We start from the raw sequence: 19,468 nt of genomic DNA on the forward strand, positions 1-19,468 counted from the left end.
GTGATGACACAATGTTGAGTAGTCTTCTCTTGGTATTCCGTAGGTCTCTGGTGATTATATATTTCACATGTGTTTCTATATCTATGTTAACCCCAGTATCCTAATGTATGCAATCCTCACACCTTTCCATTTGGTGAACCATAACTTTGTTTAACGAACCTGTGATTGCCTTTCTCTGTGGAAATATCTTCATTGGTATCAATTTTTAGCTAACACCTATAAGTGATATTATAGGATATGTGTCTTTTGCTGTCTGACTTAGTACAATTTGCCTGATTACCTCTAGAATCATCTACAGTGCTGCAAATGGCCTTGTTTCATTTTTTCCCTAGCTAATATTCCATCTGTACATGTACCAGTTTTTCTTTGTCCACTCACCTCTTGATGGACTTTTTGGTTACCTCCATGTCTTGGCTATTGTAATACTGCTGCAATGCACATTTGCCTGCCTGTGTCTTTCCAATTCTGTCTTCTTATGTTATAGGCCCAGGAGTGGGCCTCCTGTATCATATGGTTTCTCAGGGTTTACCTTTTAAATGCACCACAATTCTGTTCTCATTAGTGGCTCTTTCCAGGTTACATCCCACTTAAAGTTGAGGGTATGCATTTCTCCACAACACCTTCAGCATTTATTGTTTGTAGTTTCCTTGCTGATGGATACTCTGACTGGTGTGAGCTGATACCTCTTTGTGGTTGAATTTGCACGTGACTCATAATCCATTGAAATTGAGCTTTAAGGCATGTCCTTTTTATTTTTCAAACTGTGATTACAGCTTAGTTCTTCAAAGTGTTTTCTTAAAGTATGTGTCACATTTTGAAATTTATTGGCCATTACATCCCTCAAGACATTTTGAGGGAAGGTTTCACTTACAGCCCTGCAGTACTTGTTCACATGAAGTGACCATTAGCACAGGGTTTAAAGCTTCTTTTGCAGGTAACAGCCAGAGTGCGGCAGCCTTTCTTCATTCCCCATGCTCGTACTAGGGAAACAGACCTTCCGGCCAGTGGTCTTCCTCGGTTATAAATTAGAGTGGAATGTGCCTGGATAAACCCCAAAAAGCTGATGTCTCCTTAATTTTGCTTGTTTTTAAAATTTAATTTATATCTTTATTGGAATAATATTCCATTTTGTATATGGACCACTTTTTGATGCATTCCTCTGTTGATGGATATTTTTGTTGCTTCCAAGTGTTGGCTATATTAAATATTGCTGGAGCGCAAGATTGTCAGCCTGTGACTTTTTGATTCTCATTTTCTCATGTGACAGGCCCAGCAGCGGGTGTGACTGATTGACTAGTATCTCAATGTTTACATTTTCAAAGCACCTCCATTGTGTTTTCATTAGTGGCTCTTACCACGTCCCCCTTAGAACCAAAGGTACGAATTTTTCCACAGTCCCTTCAGCATTTATTGTTTGCAGCATTTTTACTAATGCCCATTCTGACTGCTGTGACCTGACAGGTTTTTGTAATTTGGGTTTGCATGTCTTTAAAAATTTCTAAAATTCATGATTTTTCCATGCCTTTTTTTTCTGTTAAAAAAAAAGTGTGAGTATAATATATCTCTTGAAATTTTCTTCTTTGAAGGTTGCCCTCTTTTGAATTTTTGGTCGATATTCGACCCCAGGATTTTTTTGGAGGGCAGGTGTCATTACAGAACTGCAAGTTTGGTGAATATTTTGTGACCATTAGCACAGGGTTTAAAGCTGCTGTTGTGGGAAATGGCCACAAGGAGGCAGCATTTCCCAAATCTGGGTACTAGGGCAGCAGAGCCTTTCTGGAAGTCATGTTCCTAGGTTTTAAGTTAGAATGGAATGTGCCAGGAGAAACGCCCATAAGTTTTTGTCTCATTACTTCTTTTAAAATTTATTTAATCGGGGAAATGATTAGATATTGTTTGTCAAGGTGTACACAATCTGGTTCATTTGTACAATATATATGTCTATTCATGTTCAGATCCTCTTCCCATGTAAAATATTACAGAGTGTTCTGTAGACCTCCCTTGCTATATGGTCGGTCTTTTTGTTATATGTTTATAATATGTATTTGTATACGTATGGTAACGCAAATCTTAATTTATCCATTCCTCCCACCTTTCCTTTTAGACAAGCATGCTTAATTTCTAAGTCTGTGAGTGTCTTTCTCTGTGGAAATATGTTCATTTGTGTTAGTTATTAGATAACACCTATAAGTGATATCATAGGATACAGATCTTTTGCTTTCTGACTTACCTCATGTTCTGTGATTATCTCCAAGCTCATCTATGGTGCCTCAAATAGCAGTGTTTCATTGTTTTCCATGACTAATATTCTATTGTGTACATGGACCACTTCTTTATCCATTCATTTGTTGATGGACATTTTGGTTGCTTCACTGTCTTGGCTATTGTGAATAAGGCTGCAGTGCAGATCTTACAGTCCTGGTCTTCTCGATTCTGGTCTTCTCAGGTGAGAGGCCCAGTGGTGTGACTGCTGGATTGAATGGTACCTCAGTTTTTACTTTTAATCGCAGCTCCTTTCTGTTCTCATTATTGGCTGTTACCACTTTACATCTCACCAGCAGCTAGAGGGTACACAGTTCTCTAAAACCCCTTCAGAATTTATTGTTTGTAGACTTTTTGCTGATGGTCAGTCGATTGGTGTGAGTTGAAACCTTTTTGTAGATTAGATTTGCATGAGTCTAATTCCTGAGGTTGAGCTTTTACCCATTTTCCTTTTTTTTTTTAAAAAGAGTGAGTCAAACTTACCTCGTCATACTATCTTCTTGAAAAATTTGCCAGTTTTGAATTTTATTGTCCATTCCCTACCTCTGCACAATTGTCTAGGGCAGGTGTCCTTTACAGCCCTGAGTCCTTGTGAATGTTAAGAGACCATTAGCTGTGGGTTTAAAGCCGCTCTTGCGGGAAACGGCCACAAGGCGGCAGCATTTCTACATTTCCAACTCTGGGTTTTTGCGCAACAGAGCCTTCCTGGAAATCGTGTTAGTAGGCTTCAAATCAGAGTGGAATGTGCCAGGGCACATCCCCAAGAGATTATATCTCGTTACTTCTTGTTTGTTTTTTAAATTTCATTTTCATTAATTATCAGAGCAAATTTGATAAAAATATAGATTCTCCTAGGTGTACAGAATCTGGTTCATCATATCAATATATCTATCTATTCCTCTTTGGATCCTTTCCCGTGTATGTTATTATAGAGTGTTGAGTAGACCTCTCTTGGTATTCCATAAGTATTTTGTGATTATATATTTCATATGTATTGGTACATGTCTGTTAACCCCCATATCCTAATTCATACATTCCTTACACCTTTCCATTTGGTTAAACATAATTTTTTTTTCTTCATCCATGCTTTTCCTTCTCTTGGAAGTACGTTCATGAGTATCAATTTTTAGGTAACACCTAGAAGTGATGTCATAGGGTATCTGTCTTTCACTTTCTTTCTTACTTCAAGTTGGGTGTTTATCTCTAGGTCCTTATATGGTGGTGCAAACGGCACTGTTTCATTGTTTTCCATAGCTAATATTCCATTGTTTACATGGACCACTTCCTCTTTGTGCATTTTTCTGTTCATGGACATTTTGGTTTCTTCCAAGTCTTGGCTATGTTAAGTGTTCCTGCAGTGCAGGACTGCCAGCCTGTGTCTTTTCCATTCTGCTCTGCTCAGGTGATAGGCGCATTAAAGGACCTACCAGATCACATGGTAGCTCAATTTTTACCCGTAATCGCACCTCCATTATGTTCTCACTACTTTCTGTTACCAGTTTACATCCTCTCAGCAGCTAGAGGGTACACCCCATTGAGCATTTATTCTTTGTAGACTTTTTTCTGAAGAACATTCTGACGGCTGTGAGGTGAACATTTCTGTAATTGGATTTGCATGGCTTTATTAATTGCTGATGTTGTGCATTTTTCAATTCCCTTTTATTTTAAAGAAAAAAAAAGAAAAGACAAAATGTGCGTAAAATATGCCTCTTGAAATTGTCTTCTTGAAATGTTGACGTCTTTTGAATTTTCTGGTCGATTTACGACCCCAGGATTTTTTTTGATGGCAGGTGTCATTTACAGGCCTGCAATTATTTTGAATATTAAGTGACCATTAGTGCTTTTGTGTGAAATGACCAGAAGGCGGAAGCACTTTCCTTACCAAATCTGCTTAATAGGGCAACAGAGCCATAATGGAAGTTGTGGTGTAGGTTGTAAATTAGAATGGAATGTGTCAGGAAAAAGTCCCTGAAGTTTATGTCTCATTACTTCTTGTTCGTTGTTTTAATTGTTTTAATCGGGGTAATGATTAGAATACAGTTTGTCCTAGGTGTACACAATCTGGTTCATTCGTACATCATATATGTCTATTCATGTACAGATCCTTTTCCCATGTAAAGGATTACAGACTGTTCTGTAGACCTCCCTTGCTATGTGGTCGGGCTTTTTGATATATGTACTTAATCAGTATTTGTATAGGTATGGTAAACCTAATCTTAATTTATCCATTGCCACCACCTTTCCTTTTAGATATGCATAGTTTGTTTTTTAAGTCTGTGTGTGTCTTTCTCTGTGGAAATGTGTCCATATTTGTCAGTTGTTAGGTAACACCTATAAGAGATATCATAGGATATATATCTTTTGCTTTCCAACTTACCTCCTGTTCTGTGTTTATTTCTAGGCTCATCTATGGTACCTCAAAGAGCAGGGTTTCATTGTTTTCCATGGCTAATATTCCATTTTGTACATGGACCACTTCTTCTTTATCCATTCATCTGTTGATGGACATTTAGGTTGCCTCCATGTCTTGGCTATTGTGAATAAGGCTGCAGTGCAGCTTTTGCAGCCTCTGTTTTCTGGATGCTGGTCTTCTCAGGTGAGAGGCTCAGCGGTCTGCCTGCTGCATCGAATGGTAGCTCAATTTTTACTTTTAAATGCAGCTCCTTTCTGTTCTCATTATTGGCTGTTACCACTTTACAGCTCATCAGCAGCTAGAGGGTACACAGTTCTCAAAAACCACTTCAACATTTATTATTTGTAGACTTTTTGTTGATGGTCAGTCGAGCTGTGTGAGTTGAAACCTTTGTGTAGATTAGATTTGCATGAGTGTAATAATTCCTGAGTTTGAGCTTTTATCCATTTTCCCTTTTTTTTAAAAGACAGTGAGTAAAACTTACGTCTTCATACTATCTTCTTGAAAAATGTGCCTGTTTTGAATTTTGTTGGCCATTCCCTACCTCAGCACAACTTTTTAGGGCAGGTTTCCTTTACAGACCTGAGTCCTTGTAAATGTTAAGTGACCATTAGCTGTGGGTTTAAGGCTGCTTTCGCAGCCTAGGTGTTTCTCCTAGGTGTACAGAATCTGGTTCAACATATCAATGTATCTGTCTATTCCTCTTTGGATCCTTTCCCATGTAGGTTATTACAGAGGGTTGAGTAGACATCTCTTGGTATTCCATATGTATTTTGTGATTATATATTTCGTATGTCTTAGTACATGTCTGTTAACCCCCATATCGTAATTCATTTATTCCTTACACCTTTCCATTTAGTTAAACATAATTTTATTTTCTTAGTCCATGCTTTTCCTTCTCTTGGAAATAATTTCATGGGTATCAATTTCTAGGTAACACCTAGAAGTGATGTCATAGGATATCTGTCTTTCAATTTCTTTCTTACTTCAAGTTGGGTGATTATCTCTAGGTCTTTATATGGTGGTGCAAACGGCAGTGTTTCATTGTTTTCCGTGGCTAATATTCCATTGTGTACATGGACCACTTCTTCCTTGTGCATTTTTCTGTTCATGGACATTTTGGTTTCTTCCAAGTCTTGGCTATGTTAAATGTTCCTGCAGTGCAGGATTGCCAGCCTGTGTCTTTTTCATTCTGGTCTGCTCAGGTGATAGCCGCTTCAAAGGATCTACCAGATCACATGGTAGCTCAGTTTTTACCATTAAACGCACCTCCATTATGTTCTCACTACTGACAATATACCTCTTGATAATTGTTACCAGTGTACATCCCCCCAGCAGCTAGAGGGTACACAGTTCTCTCAAACCACTTCAGCACTTATTCTTTGTAGACTTTTTGCTGATGGTAGTTGACTTGTGTGAGTTGAAACCTTTTTGTAGATTAGATTTGCATGAGTCTAATAATTCCTGAGGTTGAGCTTCTATCCATTTTCCTTTTTTTAACAAGAGAGTAAGTCAAACTTACCGCTTCATACTACCTTCTTGAAAATTTTGCCTTTTTTGATTTTTTTTTTGGCCATTCTTCACCTCAGGACATTTTTTGAGGGCAGGTGTCCTTTACACCTTTACACCAGCCCTGAGTTCTTGTGAATGTTAAGTGACCATTAGTTGTTGGTTTAAAGCCGCTCTTGTGGGAAACCGCCACAAGGCGGCAGCATTTCTACATTTCCAACTCTGGGTTTTTGGGCAACAGAGCCTTCCTGGAAATCGTGTTAGTAGGCTGCAAATTAGAGTGGAATGTGCCAGGGCACACCCCCAAAAGCTTATATCTCCTTACCTCTTGTTTGTTTTTTAAATTTAATTTTTATTTATTATCTGAGCAAATTTGATAAAAATGTTGTGTTTGTTCTAGGTGTACAGAATCTGGTTCATTATATCTATGCATCTATCTATTCATCTTTGGTTCCTTTCGCTCGTAGGTTATTACGGAGTGATGAGCTCAATTTTTAACTTTAAACGCACCGTCATTCTCATCTCACTACTGGTTGTTACCACTTTACGTCCCAGCAGCCGCTTGAGGATACACAGTTCTCTAAAACCCTTTCAGCATTCATGTTTTGCAGACTGTTTTGCTGATGATCATTCTGACGGTGGCAAGGTGAACGTTTTTGTAGATTGGATTTGCATGGCTTTATTAGTTCCTGATATTGAGCATTATTCCATGCATTATTTTAAACAAAAAGAAAAAGAAAGAAAAGCCAGAATGTGTGCAAAATATGCCTCTTGACATTGTCGTTTTGAAATGTTGACGTCTTTTGAATTTTCTGTTTGATTTAGGACCCCAGGAATTTTTTGAGGCCCAGTGTCCTTTACAGTCCTGCACATAATTTGAGTATTAAGTGATCATTAGCGCTTGGTTTAAAGCTGCTGTTGTGTGAAACAGCCACAAGGCGGCAGCATTTCTCCTTTACCAAATCTGGTTACCAGGACAACAAAACCTTAATGGAAGTCCTGTTCTAGGTTGAAAATTAGAATGGAATGTGCCAGGAAAAAGCCCCTTAAGTTTATGTCTCACTACTTCTTTTTCGTTTTTTTAATTTAATTTTTATTCTTTATCACAGCAAATTTGATTACCATGTTTTGTTTGTTCTAGGTGTGCAAGATGTGGTTCTTTCACACATATACATATATCTATTCTTCTTTGGATCCTTTTCCCATGTAGGTTATGACACAATGTTGAGTAGTCTTCTCTTCATATTCCATAGGTCTTTGGTGATTATATATTTCACATGTGTTTGTGTATCTCTGTTAACCCCAATATCGTAATGTATCCAATCCTCACAGCTTTCCATTTGGGGAGCCATAAGTTTGTTTAATGAATCTGTGATTACCTTTCTCTGTGGAAATATCTTCATTGTTATCAATTTTTAGGTAACACCTATAAGTGATATCATACGTTAGGTGTCTTTCGCTTTCTCACTTACTACAAGTTGCATGATTACCTCTAGACTCATATATGGTGCTGCAAGTGGCATTGTTTCATTTTTCCCCGAGCTAATATTCCATCTTTACATGTAGCAGTTCTTCTTTATCCACCCATCTGTTGATGGACGTTTTGGTTGCTTCCATGTCTTGGCTATTGTAATACTGCTGCAGTGCAGATTTGCCTGCCTGTGTCTTTCCAATTCTGTCTTCTTAGGTTATAGGCCCAGAAGTGGGCATACTGGATCATATAGTAGATCAATGTTTACCTTTTAAAGGCACCTCCATTCTGTTCCCATTAGTGGCTCTTACCAGGTTACGTCCCACTTAAAATTAAGGGTATGCATTTCTCCACAACCTCTTCAGCATTGATTGTTTGTAATTTCTTTCCTGATGGTTATTCTGAATGGTGTGAGCTGATACCTCTGTGTGGTTGGATTTGCATGTGTCTCATAATCCCTTGAAATTGAGCTTTCAGGCATGTCCTTTTATTTTTCAAACTGTTATTACAGCTTACTTCTTCAAATGGTTTTCTTGAAATATGTGCCATATTTTGAAGTATTTTGGCCTTTACCTCCCTCAAGACATGATGAGGGCAGGTTTCATTTACAGACCTGCAGTACTTGTTCATATGAAGTGACCATTAGCATAGGTTTTAAAGCTACTTTTTCAGGTAACGGCCAGAGCGCGGCAGCATTTCATAATTCTATGAAATGTAATTGAACACACACAATATATTTTTTCTTTTAAATTTCCATTGTTACTTTTTAAAAGTACAATTATAATTCAAGTTCTTACTAACAAGTGCAATTTTAAAAGATTAAAGGAAAGATAATATTTTACCACTTGCCATCCTTTCCCATTAACTGAGACGACAAGCATAACGTGTAGATTTTTATCCAGGTGTTCTATACATCTGAAACATCATGCTTCTCACTGTAGAAAAACAGATTTAACTCTCAAACTTTTTATAGGCTTCATAACAGTCCATAGAAGAGAAGTAGCAAGTATTTCAGACTTAGCGTTTTGACTGACACTAAGGATATTTTCTGTTTTATTCTGTTGTTCTGCTAATTTTTTTTAACCACATAAAAATATTTTTTAAAATACAAAAAAAAAAAGAAAATTAAGTTACGGGTAAGGATTAGGGTTTAGGATATGGGTTAGGTTACGGGTTAGGGTATGGGTTAGGGTATGCGTTAGTGTTAGTGTACAGGTTAGGATTAGGGTACAGGTTAGAGTAAGGCTTAGAGTAAGGGTTAGGGTTATGGTTAGGGAACGGGTACAGTTTAGAGTACAGGTTAGGGTACGACAATGGGTTAGGGTTAGGGTACATGTTAGGGTACAGATCAGTGTTAGTGTATGTGTTAGGTTTAGAGTATGGGTTAGGGTAAGGGTTAGGGTTAGGGTTAGGGTTGGAGAATGGGTACGGTTTAGGTTACAGGCTAGGGTACGAAAACAGGTTAGGGTTAGGGTACGTGTTAGGGTATGGGTTAGTGTTAGTATACGGGTTAGTATTAGGGTACGGTTTAGGGTAAGGTTTAGGGTTAGGGTTAGTGAACAGGTACAGTTTAGGGTAAAGCATAGGGTACAAAACACGTTAGGATTAGGGTACGTGTTACGGTACTGGTTAGTGTGAGTGTATGGGTTAGGATTAGGGTACGGTTTAGGGTAAGGGTTAGGGTTAGGAAATGGGTACAGGTTAGGGCACAGGGTAGGGTATGACAATGGGTTAGGGTACGTGTTAGGGTATGTGTTAGTGTTAGCGTATGGGTCAGGATTAGGGTACAGGTTAGGGTAACGTTTAGGGTTAAGTTTAGGGTTAGGATTAGGGAAGAGGTAAGGTTAAGGGTAAAGGTTAGGGCATGACAATGAGTAAGGATTAGGGTAGGTGTTAGGGTATTGGTTAGGTTTAGGGTACAGGTGACGGTTAGGGTTAGGGTACAGGTTAGGATTCGGCTATGGGATACGGTTAGAGTATGTGTTAAGGTATAGTGTAGGGTTAGGGTACGTGTTAAATTTAGGGTACAGTTTAGGGTATAGCTATGGTTTATGGTTAGGTTATGGGTTAGGGTATGTGTTATTGTTAGAGTATGGGTTAGGATTAGCGTATGGGTTTTGGTTCGGTTTAGGGTTAGTGTTAGGCTCAGGGTTAGGGTACGTGTTAGGGTAAGGGTACAGTTTAGGATATGGCTACGGGTATGGGTTAGTGTACGGGTTAGGATACGACTGAGAATACGGGTTAGGGTATGGGTTAGGGTTAGTGTATGGGTTAGAGTTATGGTACGGGTAAGTGTTAGGGTACAGGTAAGTGCTAGGGTACCTTTTAGGGTATGACGACGAGTCAGTGGTATGGTACGGGTTAAGGTACAGGTTAGTGTTAGGGTATGGGTTAGTATTAGGGTACGGGTTAGAGTACAGTTTAGGGTTAGGTTTAGGGTTAGGTTTAGGGTTAGAACACGGTTTAGGGTACTGGTTAGGGTATGGCAATGGGTTGGGTTTAGGGTATGGGTTAGGGTTAGGGTACGGTTTACGGTTAGGGTACTGGTTACAGTTAGTGTATGGGATAGGGTAAGGGTATGGTTTGGGGTTAGGGTACGTGTTCGTGTTAGAGTATGGTTAAGGTTTAAGGTACTGTTTAGGATAAGCTATTGGTTAGTGTTAAGGTATGTGTTAGGGTACCAGTTAGTATTACTATATGTGGTAGTATTAGGGTACGGGTTAGGGTACGGTTTAGTGTTAGTGTATGGGTTAGGTTTAGCTTATGGGTTAGGGTAAGGGTTAAGGTTAGTGTTAGGGATAGGGTTAGGGAACAGGTTCAGTTTAGGGTAAAGGTTAGAATATAAAAAGAGTTTAGAATTAGGGTAGGTGTTAGGGGACTGGTTAATGTTAGTGTACGGGTTAGGATTAGGGGACGGCTTAGGGTAAGGCTTCGGGTAAGGGTTAGGATTACGGTTAGGGACAGGGTTAGGGTTAGGGAACGGGGAAGGTTTAGGGAACACATTAGTGAATGACAATGGTTTATGGTTAGCGTACGTGTTAGGGTACGGGATAGTGTTAGTGAACGGGTTAGGATTAGGGTTAGGGTTAGTGAACAGGGACGGTTTAGGTTACAGGTTAGGGTACGACAATGGTTTAGGGATAGCGTACGTGTTAGGGTAACGGTTAGTGTTAGTGTACGGGTTAGGATTAGGGGACGAGTTAGGATAAGGCTTTGGAAAAGGGTTAGGGTTAAGGAATGGGGATGGTTTAGGATACAGGTTAGGGTAATACAACAGTTTAGCATTAGGATACGTGTTACGGTACGGGTTAGTGTTAGTGTACGGGTTAGGTTTAGGGGACGGGTTAGGGTAAGGATTTGGGTAAGGGTTAGGGTTAGGGTTATGGTTAGGGTTAGGGAAAGGGGATGGCTTAGGGTACAGGTTATGGTATGACAATGGATTAGGGTTAGCCTTTGTGTTAGGGTAGGGGTTAGTGTTAGTGTATGGGTTAGGATTAGGGGACGGGTTAGGGTAAGGCTTCGGGTAAGTGTTAGGATAATGGTTAGGGTTAGGGTAAGGGTTAGGAAACTGGGACGGTTTAGGGTAAAGATTAGGGTATGACAAAGTTTTAGGTTTAGCGTATGGGTTAGGGTACGGGTTAGTGTTAGTGTACGAGATAGGATTAAGGGACGGGTTAGTGTAAGGCATTGGGTAAGGGTTAGGTTTAGGGATAGGGTTAGGGTTAGGGCACAGGGACGGTTTAGGGAACACATTAGGGTGCAACAACAGTTTAGGGTTAGTGTACGTCTTAGGGTACGAGTTAGTGTTAGTGTACGGGTTAGGATTAGGGGACGGGTTAGCGTAAGGCTTCGGGTAAGGTTTAGGGTTAGGGTTAGGGTTAGGGAATGGGGAAGGTTTATGGTACAGGTTAGGGTACGACAACGATTTAGAGTTAGCGTATGTGTTAGGGTACCAGTTACTGTTAGTGTACGGGTTAGGATTAGGGGACGGGTTAGTATAAAGCTTTGGGTAAGGTTTAGGGTTAGGGTTAGGGAACAGGGACAGTTTAGGGTACAGGTTAGGGTGCGACATGGTTTAGGGTTAGCGTACGTGTTAGGGTACGGGTTAGTGTTAGCGTACGGGTTAAGATTAGGGGACGGGTTAGGGTAAGGCTTCAGGTAAGTGTTAGCTTTAGGGTTAGGGTTAAGTTTACGGTTAGGGAATGGGGACGGTTTAGGTATAGGTTACGGTACGACAACGGATTAGGGTTACCATACGTGTTAGGGTTCAGTTTAGTGTTAGTGTACTGGTTAGGATTAGGGGACGGGTTAGGGTAAGGGTTCGGGCAAGGGTTAGGATTAGGTAACGGGGATGGTTTAGAGTACAGGTTATGGTATGACAATGGTTTAGGGTTAGTGTAGGTTTTAGGTTATGGGTTAGTGTTAGTGTATGGTTTAGGATTCGGGGAATGGTTAGGGTAAGACTTTGGGTAAGGGTTAGGTTTAGGGAACAGCGACGGTTTAGGATACACTTTTGATTATGACTACGGTTTAGGTTTAGCATACATGTTAGGGTATGGGTTAGTGTTAGTGTACGGTTTAGGATTAGGTGACAGGTTAGGGTAAGGCTTCAGGTAAGGGTTAGGGTTAGGGTTAGACATAGGGAACAGGGATGGTTTAGGGTACAGGTAATGGTACGACAACGGTTTAGTGTTAGCAGACGTGTTAGGGTATGGATTAGTGTTAGTGTACGGATTAGGATTAGGGGACGGGTTAGGGTAAGTCTTCAGGTAAGTGTTAGCTTTAGGGTTAGGGTTAAGGTTACGGTTAGGGAATGGGGACGGTTTAGGTACGGGTTAGGGTACGACAATGGATGAGGGTTAGCATACGTGTTAGGGTTCAGTTTAGTGTTAGTGTACTGGTTAGGATTAGGGGACGGGTTAGGATAAGGGTACGGGTAAGGGTTAGTGTTAGGGTTAGGAATAGGGAATGGGGACAGTTTAGGGTACAGGTAATGGTACGACAACGGAGTAGGTTTAGCGTACGTGTTAGGGTATGAGTTAGTTTTAGTGTACGAGTTAGGATTAGGGAACGGGTTAGGGTAAGGCTTCGGGTAAAGGTTAGGTTTAGGGTTAGGAATAGGGAACGGGGATGGTTTAGGGTACAGGTAATGGTACAACGGAGTAGGTTTAGCATACGTGTTAGGGTATGGGTTAGTGTTAGTGTATGGGTTAGGATTAGGGGAAGTGTTAGGGTAAGGCTTCGGGTAAGGGTTAGTGTTAGTGTTAGGGTTAGGGATACGGTTAGGGAATGGGGACAGTTTAGGGTACAGGTTATGGTATGACAATGGTTTAGGGTTAGCATAAGTGTTAGGGTATGGTTTAGTGTTAGTGTACGGGTTAGGATTAGGGGACCGGTTAGGGTAAGGCTTCGGGTAAGTTTTACGGTTAGGGTTTTGGTTAGGGTTAGGGAAAGGGAACCATTTAGGGTACAGCTTAGGGTACGAAATCGGTTTAGTGTTAGTGGATATGTTACGGTACTGGTTAGTGTTAGAGTATGGGTTAGGATTAGGGGACGGGTTAGGTAAGGCTTTGGGTAAGGGTTTGGTTTAGGGTTAGGGTTAGGAGTAGGGATTGGGGACGGTTTCAGTACAGGTTAGGGTACGACAACGGTTTAGGGTGAGCGTACGTGTTAGGGTACGGGTTAGTGTTAGCGTATGGGTTAGGATTAGGGGACGGGTTAGGGTAAGGCTTCAGGTAGGGTTTAGGGTTAAGGTTAGGGTTACAATTGGGGACGGGGATGGTTTAGGGTACAAGTTAGGGTGCGACAATGGTTTAGAGTTAGCTTACGTGTTAGGGTATGGGTTAGAGTTAGCGTACGAGTTAGGATTAGATGACGGCTTAGGGTAAGGTTTCGGGTAAGGGTTAGGGTTAGGGTTAGGGGACCAGGACTGTTTAGGTTTCAAGTTAGGGTACGAGAATGGTTTAGGTTGAGCATACGTGTTAGTGTACGGATTAGTGTTAGCGTATGGGTTAGGATTAGGGGACGGGTTAGGGTAAGGCTTCGGGTAAGGTTTAGGGTTAGGGTTAGGGGACGGGGACGGTTTAGGGTACAAGTTAGGGTGCGACAACTGTTTAGGGTGAGCGTATGTGTTAAGGTAGTGGTTAGTGTTAGCGTACGGGTTAGGATTAGGGGACGGGTTAGGGTAAGGCTTTGGGTAAGTGTAAGGGTTAGGGTTAGGGTTAGGGGACAGGGACAGGGAGGGTTTAGGGTACAGGTTAGGGTGCGAAAACGGTTTAGGGTGAGTGTACGTGTTAGGGTACGGGTTAGTGTTAGCGTACGGGTTAGGACTAGGGGACCGGTTAGGGTAAGGCTTCGGGTAAGTGTTAGGCTTAGTGTTATGGTTAGGGTTAGGGTTAGGGGACAGGGACAGTTTAGGGTACAAGTTAGGGTGTGACAAAGTTTTAAGGTTAGCGTACGTGTTGGGGTATGGGTTAGTGTTAGCATATGGGTTAGGATTAGTGGACGGGTTACAGTAGGGCTTCGGGTAAGGGTTAGGGTTAGGGTTAGGGGACGGGGACGGTTTATGGTACAGGCTAGGGTACGACAACCTTTTAGGGTGAGCGTACGTGTTAGGGTAAGGGTTAGTGCTAGCGTACGGGTTACGATTAGGGGACGGGTTAGGGTAAGGCTTCAGGTAAGGGTTAGGGTTAGGGTTACGGTTAGGGGACAGGGAAGGTTTAGAGTAGAGGTTAGGGTACGACAACGGTTTAGGGTGAGTGTACGTGTTAGGGTCCGGGTTAGTGTTATTGTACGGGTTAAGATTAGGGGACGGGTTAGAGTAAGGCTTCTGGTAAGGGGTAGGGTTAGGGGTAGGGTTAAGGTTAGGGTTAGGGTTAGGGTTAGGGGATGGGGACGGGCATTTTTTAGGGTACAGGTTAGGGTACGACAACGGTTTAGGGTGAGCGTACGTGTTAGTGTATGGGTTATTGTTAGCGTACGGATTATGTTTAGAGGACGGGTTAGGGTGAGGATTCAGGTAAGGTTTAGGGTTAGAGTTAGGGTTAGGTTTAGGGGACGGGGACGGTTTAGGGTACAGGTTAGAATACGACAACGGTTCAGGGTGAGCGTACGTGTTAGGGTACGATTTAGTGTTAGTGTACGGGTTAGGATTAGGGGACGTGTTAGGGTAAGGCTTCGGGTAAGTGTTATGGTTAGGTTCAGGGTTAGGGTTAGGTTTAAGGGACGGGGATGGTTTAGGGTACAGGTTAGGGTACGACAACGGTTTAAGGTGAGCGTACATGTTAGGGTACAGGTTAGTGTTAGCGTACGGGTTAGGATTAGGGCACGGGTTAGTGTAAGGCTTCCAGTAAGGGTTAGGGTTAGGGTTAAGGTTAGGGGATGGGGACGGTTTAGGGTACAGTTTAGATTACGACAATGATTTAGGGTGAGCGTACGTGTTAGGGTATCGGTTAGTGTTAGCGTACGGGTTAGGATTAGGGGACCGGTTAGGGTAAGGCTTCGGGTAAGGGTTAGGGTTAGGGTTAGGGGATGGGGACGGTTTAGGGGACAGGTTAAGGTACGACAACGGTTTAGGGTGAGCGTACGTGTGAGGGCATGGGTTAGTGTTAGCGTACGGGTTAGGATTAGGGCACGGGTTAGGGTAAGGATTCGCGTAAGTGTTAGGGTTAGGGTTAAGGTTAGGGGACGGGGATGGTTTAGGGGACAGGTTAGGGTACGACAACTGTTTAGGGTGAGCGTACGTGTTAGGGTACGGGTTAGTTTTAGCGTACGGGTTAGGATTAGGGGATGGGTTAGGGTAAGTCTTCGGGTAAGGGTTAGGGTTAGGGTTAGGGTTAGGGGATACGGATGGTTTAGGGTACAGGTTAGAGTACAACAACGGTTTAGGGTGAGCGTACATGTTAGGATATGGGTTAGTGTTATCGTACGGGGTAGGATTAGGGGGCATATTAGGGTAAGGCTTCGGATAAGGGTTAAAGTTAGGGTTAGGGTTAGGGTTAGCGTTAGGCTTAAGGTTAGGGAACGGGGATGGTTTAGGGTACAGATTAGGGTACAACAACGGTTTAGGGTGAGCGTATGTGTTAGGGTACGGGTTAGTGTTAACATAAGGGTTAGGATAACTGGACGGGTTAGGGTAAGGCTTCGGGTAAGGGTTAGGGTTAGGATTAGAGTTATGGTTAGTGTTAGGGGAAGGGGCGGTTTAGGGTACAGGTTAGGGTACGACAACGGTTTATGGTGAGCGTACCTGTTAGGGTATGTGTTAGTGTTAGGGTACGGGTTAGGATTAGGGGACGGGTTAGTATAAGGCTTCGTGTAAGTATTAGGGTTAGGGTTAGGGGATGGGGACGGTTTAGGGTACAGGTTAGGGTACGACAATGGTTTAGGGTGAGCGTACGAGTTAGGGTATGGTGTAGTGTTAGCGTACGGGTTAGTATTAGGGGACGGGTTAGGGTAAGGCTTCAGGTAAGGGTTAGGGTTAGGGTTAAGGTTAAGGTTAGGGTTCGGGGACGGGGACGGTTTAGGGTACAGGTTAGGGTATGACAACAGTTTCGGATGAGCATACGCGTTAGGGTATGTGTTACTGTTAGTGTACGGGTTAGGATTAGAGTACGGGTTAGGGTAAGGCTTCGGGTAAGGGTTAGGTTTATGGTTATGGTTGGGGACGGGAACGGTTTAGGGTACAGATTAGGGTACGACAACGATTAGGGTGAGCGTACGTGTTAGGGTACGGGTTAGTGTTAGCATACGGGTTAGGATTAGGGGACGGGTTAGGGTAAGGCTTCGGGTAAGTGTTATGGTTAGGTTTAGGGTTAGGGTTAGGGGACAGGGATTGTTTAGGGTACAGGTTAGTGTACGACAACGGTTTAAGGTGAGCGTACATGTTAGGGTACGGGTTAGTGTTAGCGTACGGGTTAGGATTAGGGCACGGGTTAGTGTAAGGCTTCCGGTAAGGGTTAGGGTTAGGGTTAAGGTTAGGGGATGGGGACGGTTTTGGGTACAGTTTAGATTACGACAATGGTTTAGGGTGATTGTACATGTTAGGGTATCGGTTAGTGTTAGCGTATGCGTTAGGATTAGGGGACCGGTTAGGGTAAGGCTTCGGGTAAGGGTTAGGGTTAGGGTTAGGTTTAGGGGACGGGGATAGTTAAGGGTACAGTTTAGGGTATGACAACGGTTTAGGTTCAGCATAAGTGTTAGGGAATGGGTCAGTGTTAGCGTACGGGTTAGGATTATGGGACTGGCTAGGGTAAGGCTTCAGGTAAGTGTTAGAGTTAGTGTTACAGTTAGGGTTAGCGTTAGGGGACGGGGACTGTTTAGGGTACAGGTTAGGGTACGACAACGGTTAGAGTGAGCTTACGTGTTAGGGTAAAGGTTAGTGTTAGAGTACGGGTTAGGATTATGGGACGGGTTAGGGTAAGGCTTCGGGTAAGGGTTAGGGTTAGGGTTAATGTTAGTGGATGGGGACGCGGACAGTTTAGGGTACAGGTTACAGTACGACAACGGTTTATGATGAGTGTACATGTTAGGGTACGTGTCAGTGTTACCGTACGGGTTAGGATTAGGGGACGTGTTAGGGTAAGGCTTCGGGTAAGGGTTAGGTTTAGGGTTAGGGTTAGGGAATGGGGACCGTTTAGGGCACAGGTTAGGGTACGACAAAGTTTTAGGGTGAGCGTACGTGTTAGGGTACGGGTTCGTGTTAGCGTACAGGTTAGGACTATGGGACGGGTTAGGGTAAGGCTTTGGGTAAGGGTTAGGGTTAGGGTTTGGGGACAGGGACAGTTTAGTGTACAGGGTAGACTACGACAACGGTTTAGGGTGAGCGTACGTGTTAGGATATGTGTTACTGTTAGTGTACGGGTTAGGATTAGGGGACGGGTTAGGGTAGAGCTTCAGGTAAGTGTTAGGGTTAAGGTTAGGGTTAGGGTTAGGGGACAGGTATGGTTTAGGGTATAGGTTAGGGTACGACAACGGTTTAGGGTGAGCATATTCGTTAGGGTACGGGTAAGTTTTCGCATAAGGGTTAGGATTAGGGGACGTGTTAGGGTAAGGCTTCGGGTAAGGGTTAGGGTTAGGGTTAGGGTTAGTGTTAGTACACGAGGATGGTTTAGGGTACAGGTTAGGGTACCACAACGTTTTAGGGTGAGCGTATGTGTTAGGGTATGGGTTAGGGTTTGTGTACGGGTTAGGATTAGCGGATGGGTTAGGGTAAGGCTTCGGGTAAGTGTTAGTGTTCGGGTTAGGGTTAGGGTTAGGGTTAGGGTTAGGGTTAGGGGACGGGGAAGATTTAGGGTACAGGTTAGGGTATGGCAACATTTTAGGGTGAGCGTACATGTTATGTTATGGGTAAATGTTAGTGTACGGGTTAGGATTAGGGGACGGGTTAGGGTAAGGCTTCGGGTATGGGTTAGGGTTAGGGGACGGGGATGGGGATGGTTTAGGGTACTGGTTAGGGTACAACAATAGTTTAGAGTGAGGGTACGTGTTAGGGTAGAGGTTAGTGTTAGCGTACGGGTTAGGATTAGGGGACGGGTTAGGGTAAGGCTTCGGGTAAGGTTTAGACTTAGGGTTAGGGTTATGGGATGGGGACGGTTCATTGTACAGGTTAGGGTACGACAACGGTTCAGGGTGAGTGTACGTTTTAGTGTACCGGTTAGTGTTAGCGTACGTGTTAGGATTAGGAGATGGGTTAGGGTAAGACTTCGGGTAAGGGTTAGGGTTAGGGGACGGGCACAGTTTACGGTACACGTTAGGGTATGACAACGGTTTACGGTAAGCGTACGTGTTAGGGTATGGGTTAGTGTTAGCGTACGGATTAGGATTAGGGGAGGGGTTAGGGTAGGGCTTCGTGTAAGGTTTAGGTTTAGGCTTATGTTTAGGGTTATGGTTAGGGGATGGGGATGGTTTAGGGTACAGGTTAGGGTATGACAACGTTTTAGGGTGAGCGTACGTGTTAGGGTATGGGTTAGTGTTAGCGTACGGGTTAGGAATAGGGGACGGGTTAGGGTAAGGCTTCGGGTAAGGGTTAGGGTTAGGTTTATGGTTAGGGTTAGGGTTAGGGGATGGGGACAGTTTAGGGTACAGGTTAGGGTACGACAACGGTTTAGGGTGAGCGTACGTGATAGGGTACTGGTTAGTGTGAGCGTACGTGTTAGGATTATGGAACGGGTTAGGGTAAGGCTGCGGATAAGGTTTAGGGTTAGGTTTAGGGTTAGGGATAGGGGACGGAGATGGTATATGGTATAGTTTAGTGTACGACAACGGTTTAGGGTAAGCATATGTGTCAGGGTATGGGTTAGTGTTAGCGTACAGGTTAGGATTAGGGTATGGTTTAGGGTAAGGCTTCTGGTAAGGGTTAGGGTTAGGGTTAGAGTTAGGGGATGGAGACGGTTTAGGGTACTGGTTAGGGTACGCCAAAGTTTTAGGGTGAGCATACGTGTTAGGATTAGGGTTAGTGTTAGCGTATGGATTATTATTAGGGGATGGTTAGGGTAAGTCTTCGGGTAAGGGTTAGGTTTAGGGTTAGGGTTAGGGTGAGGGTTAGGGGATGGGGACGGTTCAGTGTACAGGTTAGGGTACAACAAAGGTTTAGGGTGAGTGTACGTGTTAGGATAAGTGTTAGTGTTAGCGTATGGATTAGGATTAGGGGACGGGTTATGGTAAGGCTTCAGATAAGGTTTAGTGCTTTGTTTAGGGTTAGGGTTAGGTTTAGGGGACGGGAATGGTTTAGGGTACAGGTTAGTGTATGACAACGGTTTTGGGTGAGCATACGTGTTAGGGTAAGGGTTAGTGTTTGCGTATGGATTAGGTTTAGG

General features: G+C 43.0%; 1 long non-coding RNA gene across 1 annotated transcript; it reads left to right on the top strand.

Moving 5' to 3' along the window:
- The first annotated feature begins 8,907 nt into the window (after window positions 1-8,907).
- LOC113624325 (uncharacterized) lies at window positions 8,908-18,187 on the top strand. The gene is made up of 3 exons (XR_003434309.1): window positions 8,908-9,230; window positions 12,484-12,523; window positions 18,148-18,187. It is a non-coding gene; the product is annotated as an uncharacterized LOC113624325 (long non-coding RNA).
- Window positions 18,188-19,468: the final 1,281 nt, after the last annotated feature.

Source organism: Aethalodelphis obliquidens, unplaced genomic scaffold (genome assembly GCF_003676395.1).
Source record: "Aethalodelphis obliquidens isolate GAN/ISIS:26980383/991018 unplaced genomic scaffold, ASM367639v1 scaffold1, whole genome shotgun sequence".
NCBI lineage: Eukaryota > Metazoa > Chordata > Mammalia > Artiodactyla > Delphinidae > Aethalodelphis > Aethalodelphis obliquidens.